Here is a 9,056-nt window from a genome sequence, read left to right on the forward strand (position 1 = left end):
CCATCAATGGCTAATGGCCTCTGGCTTAAAATCTGAAACAGAGGGGTTTATCATAGCAGCTCAAGATCAATGCCTACCAACAAGAAACTACCAGGCCAACATATTAAAGAACGGCAGTAGCCCAACATGTCGTGTATGCCGACAACAAAATGAAACCATTGATCATGTTGTCTCCAAATGCAGTATTCTAGCGCCTACAGAGTACCTCAACAGGCATGATAGAGCTGAACAATATATTCACTGGGTAATTTACAAAAACCTGGATTTGCCCCATGAAAAAAACTGGTGGGAACACAATCCACCTCCAGTGCTTGAAAATGACCACATCTCACTCCTCTGGAACTTCACCATTCAAACTGACAGGAAGATAGATGCAAATAGGCCAGACATCATATTGAAAGACTTCAGACAAAGAACATGCCTCCTCATTGATATGACTGTCCCAATCGATATAAACGTATCTGTCAAGACCTACCAAAAACTGAGCAAATATAAAGTTCTTGAAATAGAAATCAGCAAAATGTGGAAGCTGAAGACTAAAACAATACCTGTTGTCATAGGTGCCCTGGGAATGATAGCGAAAGGGACTAATTGCTACCTAACTCAGATACCAGGAAACCCCAAAATGGCAGAAATTCAAAAGATAGTGCTCATGGGAACTGCTCATATCTTACGCAAAATACTCTCTATGTAATCCCAAGGTTTAAAACAAACTTTTTCTTTATTTATTTATTTATTATTATTTTTATTTATTTTTTTTTTTTTTCATGTATTAGACATTCACTAGTACAACACCAAAACAAAACCCCCAAATATATGGCACAGAACTTCCAACCTGTTGTCTCTTGAGGTTTCTGGGTGAGACTTGGAGCCAACTTGTACAGACATAAAGCAAAAGTCAAACATAGAATAATAATAATAATAATAATAATAATAATAATAATAATAATAATAATAATAATAACAACAACAACAACAACAACAACAACAACAACAAGAATAACAATAATAATAATAATAATAATAATAATAATAATAATAATATATCAGCAGAAAATACCTTAGAAATGCGAAATCAGGGTTAGGTTCAAAATTCCACCAAGACACCTGATGAAGACTGGAGAATAGATCAGCCGAAACGTTGTGGTAACAACAAACAAGATGAGGACACATATCCGTCCAATGTAAATAATGAATACTCTTTCACTTACAGACTAGTTCAGTCAGCAGGTAATTCAGAAGATCAAACAGCTGACTACTCATTAGTCTACGGAGATCCGTTTACTTTGCAGATTTATTAAAATAATATATTTTTATGAAACCAGTGGTGTCCCTTAGCTGACAGTTAATACAAGGGAGATAATCATTTCTTCATAATGTTAGCGAAATTACAAACTTGAACTTGAAATTAAAGAATAAAGAAAAAGATATATAAAACACACATTGTCATGGAGGAGAATACGGATATTGGTTGAGGTTTATGATAAAGAAAATATTTATTCGTTTCATAAACAAAGAAAAATATCGTTAATAGGAACGACAAAACGTCAACAGAGTTTGAACATTACTGTTTTTGATGTGATTGTAGCAGCAAAGTGTGGTTAGCGGATGCTGGTGTCAGTGTCGCCGTTTGTTCATTGTCTAGCTGCTGTCACATTGGGCCAGCTGCTGTCACCTTGGACCAGCTGGCCACCGTCTTCTTTTCAAATTCCTCTAACCATTTTTCGGGTGTTAATTCCCATTCCATAACTTTGTTTTTTTGCCATGTGAAAAAATTAAAAGTTCTAAACACAGTCCACAAAAATTCAAATAATCAAGAGAAAAAACAGAAAGAAAGTCTTAACAAAAAGGAAGAAAAATAAAATAAACAGTTCAATACAGCGTTTCAAAATTTAAAAGACAGAAGAAGAGAGAGCGAGAGTTCAAAGCATAGCAAAAAAAAATTTTGGACCACACAGTACTCCTAGCCTTCAACTGGAACACAGTTTTTTTCTCAATTCTTGTCTAATTCCTCGAATTTTTTAAAAATAAATCCCACGAAGTTAAACAGGAACAGTTCTCAAAAATAATTGACAATAACACAATTCTCAAATCAAATTAAATTGGAGACGGGACACGCCTCCAAACAGCAGTTCTCACAATTAAGTGAGAAAAACAAACTGCTCTACCGCAGGCAGACCAATGCCCAGAATCCAGTGAGGACTCCTTACTTGTACAAAAAATAAATCTCACAAACAACGAACCCCACTGGACCCAAAAATCAAAAAGTCTTACCTTACAGCAGAGCATCTTTCAGTAACAATTTTCGTCTGCTGTAAACCAGCGTGACGACTTCGATGGTAAAATGAAGACAACTGAATTCATTTATTTTGAATTCATTTATTTTGTTCATTGCATGCTTAAGACCGTTAATTGAAAGGACCAATGAAACAAATCCATTTTTAAAGGCGTATCCTTTAACTAGTTTTGATTATATCGTTATTTCTGTTTCATTTTAACAAAACTAACCAACGAACAGGAACGTGAAACTCTGAGTAACAGCTTTTGTTATATTTCTGTTGCTTTTAAATAAAGTATATATATATATATACACGACAGGTGTCTTTCAATTTTTGTCTCTCGAATCCACTCATAACGCTTTGGTCGGCCCGAGGCTATAGCAGAGAACACTTGCCCATGGTACTACGCAGTGTGATTGAACCTTGAACCATATGGTTGAGAATCAAGCTTGTTATCACACAACGATACCTATGTATGTATATATATATATATGTGTGTGTGTGTGTGTATGTATATATATGTATGCCGGTATATATATATGTATGTATATGTTAGTATATATATATATGTGTGTGTGTGTCTGTGTGTGTGCGTGTGTGTGTGTGTGTGTGTGTGTGTGTGTGTTGTGTGTGTGCGTGTGTGTGTGTGTGTGTGTGTGTGTGTGTGTGTGTGTGTGCGTGCGTATTCTTACTGACAGATCTTTTCACTCTTGCTCTACATCTCGGTATACCCATCAGTATTCACATATTAGAATTAATCTTATTTTAATTAAAGGAGGAAACCCTGAATTTCTTCGGCCCACATTGGTAACGCTTTCCTGTATAAATGCTTAAATGTATTTGTTTTCCCAAATAAATTTCACTTCATGATTGAGGCTCTGATGAAACTGTTTGAGTCTCTGATGAAACTTGGGCACTCAACTATGAGTCCACCGCATGTTATAATGGAAACAGCTGTAAGCTAATGAAATTCATAAGATAATCGTTTATTCCTTTGTCATTTTTTACTTAATCCCGCGCTGTGCGTATGCTTCTTCCAAAAGTATACGTATACTAATTTTTACACCGGGTTATTACTATTGCAATATCTAACCGAAATTTTAGTTTCAAATTCTGGCACAAGACTAGCAAGTTTAGCAGGGGGTTAAGTTGATTACATCGCCCCCAGTACTCAACTGGTACTTACTTTATCGACTCCGAAAGGACGAATGGCAAATCCTTGGCGGAATTTGAAGTCAGAACGCTCTAAGCGAAATATTAAGATACATATATATTCATGTACATATATAAGATACACATATGAATATGTACATGTATGTATATGTATGTGTTTATCCTCAACTTCAGCAGACAAACACTCTTTCATTATGTGTGTGTATGTGTGTGTGCGCGCGTAAACGTGTATGCGTGCAAATATTTAAACGTGCTTTTACATATGTAATAATATATTTATGAGTGCGTGTGATGTCTGTGTTATGAAGGTTTGTATACCTTTGTATTATATTACTCTAGCTACACTGGCCTACATTATAATCTAACTGTCATATACATTCAAATTATAGATTAATCTCTTTTTGAGACTGGGACGTGACTAAAGGAGAGAGAGACAGAGAGAGAGGGAGAGAGAGAGCAAAGAAAGCGTAGTGGTTAGAATGAGATTCAATGAGTGTTGTGTGGCATAAGATGTATGTGTATGCGTGCATCGGTATGTGTGTGCGTGCATGGGTATGTGTGTGCGTACATGGGTATGTGAGAGAGAGAGAATTACACGTGTGCGCGCACAGACGCACACTGAACAAACCACACACACACACACACACATGGATAGATAGATAGATAGATAGATAGATAGATAGATAGATAGATAGATAGATAGATAGATAGATAGATAGATAGATAGATAGATAGATAGATAGATAGATAGATAGATAGATAGATAGATAGATAGATAGATAGATAGATAGATAGATAGATATGTTTATTTATTAGCCACACAGGGCCGCACACAGACGGGACAGATTACAAAGTAGAGCTTTTCTTTTTGGGGTAGAGAAAAAAAAGATGGGTTAGGTTTACGATCATAAGGGATCGTAAAATGGAAAGAAGAAAAAAAAGGGGGGAAGGGGAAAAAAACGATCAATGTATCACAGAGTCATGTGTAAAGTGTAAAGGGGGAAGCAGATAAGGTTTATCCGTGGGAAGAAAAGCCTACGGAAAAGACCACGGTAACCTCGGTCAATGATGTTACATGATACCACATTTTTTTGCAAGTAGGTAACCCTCTGTATTAAATTTTCCAGGTTCATAGGATTATGCTCAAGGTAGCTTCGTCATTCATACGTGCCATCCTTGCTACATTCACCCATCTTTTTTTGAAACATTCGCTAGACAGAACTTGCCTCTCTACTCTCACTTTCCTTTCCAAGTGATACTTGAAAACGTTGATGAGAGATTGAACAGAGAGGAAAGTGTTTGTCTCCAATCCTTTCAGACGCGTCAACCAGATACATTCTTTCGCCATAGCCACAAGTATGATGAAAATAGCTCTTCCTTCCCGTTTGAAGGAAGGAGGCGTGATAATATTGACGATAGACTTGGCTGATAAACCGACTCGTCCCGCACGTGACAGCAGTCGTTCGACATAAGCCCATAGGTCGGAAATTGTTGGACACTGCACGAGTGCGTGCAGAATGGTTTCGCGCTCTGACCGTATCTCGAGCAGGTCGGCCTCGCGTGTCTCGAGCCGTGTCTGTAGAGCTTATCCCGAACTGGTAGCGCTTCTCGGTACCACTACCAGGCCAGGGATCTCCGGAAGTTGTCCATGTTCCCTGGCCCGAAGGTCGTCCTGAACAGGCGGGTCAGGTATTCCTCGTCGACATCCAGGTTCGCCCCGAGCTCGTCATCGTACCTCTCCTCCACTATTGCCCTATAGAATGCTTTAGATAGATAGATAGATAGATAGATAGATAGATAGATAGATAGATTGATTGATTGATAGATAGATAGGCAGGTAGGTAGGTAGGTAGTTAGGTAGGTAGATACATACATACATACATACATACATACATACATACATACATACATACATGCATACATACATAGACAGATAGATAGATATTATATGTTTGTGTACACGTATGTGTGTGTGTTAAGTAATTGATAGGAAATAGAGTTTACTGTAAGCTTTATTTATCACTACGATCGTTTCGACCTAGATCTGCACTGCTCCCTAGTGGGTGGGGAATGATATAATGGAATCGAATGCATCCCACAATGTAGAAGAAAACTCATCAGGTTACATTATATATTACAGTAATATATAACCTATATATATATATTTTTTCTTTTTCTTTTTTCTTTACTACCCACAAGGGGCTAAACACAGAGGGGACAAACAAGGACAGACAAACGGATTAAGTCGACTACATGAACCCCAGTGCGTAACTGGTACTTAATTTATCGACCCCGAAAGGATGAAAGGCAAACTCGACCTCGGCGGAATTTGAACCCAGAACGTAACGGCAGACGAAATACGGCTACGCATTTCGCCCGGCGTGCTAACGTTTTTGCCAGCTCGCCGCCTATATAACCTATATATATATATATATATATATATATATGTTAGTTGCAGGTATGGCTATGTGATAAGTAGCTTGTTCTTGCTTACGAACCACATGGTTCCGGGTTCAGTCCCACTGCGTGGCACTTTTGGCGAGTGTCTTCTACTATAGCTTCGGGTCGACCAAAGCCTTGTGAATGGATTTGATAGACGGAAACTGAAAGAAGTCTGTCGTATATGTGTGGGGGGATGCGTATGCGCGTGTGTGTGTGTTTCTGTGTCAGTGTGCGTCCAACCACTAACGCTTGACAACCGCTCTAAGTGTGTTTATGTCTCCGTAACTTAGCGTTCGGCAAAAGTGACCGATAGAATAAGTACTAGGCTTACAAAGGATAAGTCGTGGGGTCGATTTGTTCGACTACAGGTGGTACTCAAGCATGGCCGCAGTCAAATGACTGAAACAAATAAAAGAATATACATATATATATCACCGTGACCGACCAGGCTATCAGATGTTGCTACACATCGCTGGTCACAATGCGCTTCGCATTGTTTTAGCCTTCAAATGACGCCACCCCACCGGCCAAGCGAGCAGGCCAACAGAAGAAAGAGTGCGAAAAAGTTGTGGCGAAAGAGTACAGCAGGGATTGCCACCATCTCCTACCGAAGCCTCGTGGAGGTCTAGGTGCTTTCGCTCAATAAACACTCACAACGCCCGGTCCGAGAATCGAAACCACGATCCTACGACCGCGAGTCGATTGCCCGAACCACTAGGCCATTACGCCTCCGCATATATATATATATATATATATATATATATATACAAAGAGACAGGCAGACAGGCAGGCAGGCAGGCAGGCAGACAGACAGACAGACAGACAGATAGATAAGTAGATAGATAGATAGATAGATAGATAGATAGATAGATAGATAGATAGATAGATAGATATGTTTCTTTATTAGCCACACAGGGCTGCACACAGATAGAACAAATTACAAGGTAGAGCTTTTCTTTTGAAGGTTTAAAAAAAAAAAAAAGGAGGGGGGAGTTTCGATCAAAAGGGATCGTAAAAGGAGAGAAAGAGGACAAAAAAGGAGGGGTTAAAAAAAAAGGGGGAGAGGAAAGAAAAAAAATTGATCAATAGGGATCGTTATCACAGAAATGTCAATATGAAGTGTAAAGGGGAGGGCAGGTGAGGTTTACCCGTGGAAAGAAAAGCCTACGGAAAAGACCACGGTAACCTCGGTCAATGGAGTCACATGTTATATTTCTTTTCTTTTTTTTTTTTGCGAATAAGCAACTCTCTGTTTTCAATTTCTGGGTTCATAGGATCATGCTCAAGGTGGCTTCGTCATTCATACGTGCCATTCTTGCTACATTCACCCATCTTTTTTTAAAACATTCGCTAGACAAAAATTGCCTCTCTACTCTCACTTTCCTTTTCAAGTGGTACTTGAAGAAGTTGATGAGAGATTGACCAGAGAGGAAAGTGTTTGTCTCCAATCCTTTCAGACGCGTCCACCAGATACATTCTTTCGCCATAGCCACAAGGATGATGAAAATAGCTCTTCCTTCCTGTTTGAAGGAAGGAGGCGTGACAATATTGACGATAGACTCAGCTGATAAACCGACTCGTCCCACACGTGACAGCAGTTGTTCGACATAAGCCCATAGGTCGGAAATTGTTGGACACTGCACGAGTGCGTGCAGAACGGTTTCGTCGCTCTGACCGCATCTCGGGCAGGTCGGCCCCGTGTTTCTCGAGCCGTGTCTGTAGAGCTTATCCCGAACTGGTAGCGCTTCTCGGTAGCACTGCCAGGCCAGGGATCTCTGGAAGTTGTCCATGGGCCCTGGCCCGAAAGTCGTCCTGAGCAGGCGGGTCAGGTACTCCTCGTTGACGTCCAGGTTCGCCCCGAGCTCGTCGTCGTACCTCCCCTCCACTAAACCCCTATAGAATGCTTTGGTTGTGTTGAAGTCACTCAAGGTCGACCCAGGACGGCAGAGTTGCTTGAGAGCAATGCGACACTCGCGGTGCCATTCGCCCTTCCTCGGCCTCTTTTTGATCCACGACTGCAGTTCGGTCATGGAGACGAGCTGCGGGAAAGCGTGCCTCACAAACGGCGACCACACCTGTTCACCGTCGTCTACATAGAGCCAGAGATGTCGCAGTCTCAGCGCGTGTCTGCGCATCATCAACCACGGCATGCCCAGCCCTTCTTTTAACGGGTGTTGACAGCAAATGGATCGCCTGACCATCGGGACGCATCCTTTCCACAAGAAGCGAAAGAGAATGCGTTGTAGTTTGGTGATGGTAGGGTCGGGACAAGGTACAACGGTCAGGCGGTAGTAGATGACGGACGCGATGTACGTGTTCGCCACCTCCGCCCGACCTTTTAGGGACAGTTTCCTCTCGGCCCATTGCCGGGCGAGAGTGACCACCCTACTCGTTATCTCGTTCCAGTTCTTCTCCACTTGGAGGTCCGGACCAAACCAGACCCCGAGCAAGTAGATAGATAGATAGATAGATAGATAGATAGATAGATAGATAGATAGATAGATAGATAGATAGATAGATAGACAGACAGACAGACAGATTGATAGATAGACTAATATAAACAGAGACATAGCACGAACTTGGAAGTCCTACAAAGACCAGCGATGTCTCAAGGCCGGAAAACCTCAGACTACCTAGAAGATTCTACAAAATATTTTATCTGTCGCTTGTCTCTTGGCTTGATTTTTTTTTTTTTTACTATAATTTTTATAACATTATCAAACATTAAAATTATGCTATCTTTTAATAACAATTTAAACAACGAACCATTTAATGGGACTCAACCAACCGAAGTATTTCTCGAAAGGAGAAGTTTTGTTATTCTTATTCGCCTCCCACCCTCCCCCGTTCAATTTGCGACCCTTGATTTTTCAAAATATATTTCGAAATTTTTATGGGCTTTTAAATGTAGTTCTAATTACCATGACGATGTTAACTTTTTCATCATTATTTCGCCATGCATAATCAAGCAGCTCATAGGCTTCATGGTTCGTCCCATAAAGTGTTTCTCTTTCCTTCTTTCTTTCTTTCTTTCTTTCTTTTTTTGCCGCTTTTTGAAAGGTATATTGTTTTCTTTGGTTTACATCTGGGTCGATTGTACGTGTGTGCGTGAGTATATCAAAAGAAAAAAAATGAAAGAGGTATGATTAAGAGAATCAAGAA

This window comes from Octopus sinensis, linkage group LG3 (assembly GCF_006345805.1).
Source record: "Octopus sinensis linkage group LG3, ASM634580v1, whole genome shotgun sequence".
Taxonomy (NCBI): Eukaryota; Metazoa; Mollusca; class Cephalopoda; order Octopoda; family Octopodidae; genus Octopus; species Octopus sinensis.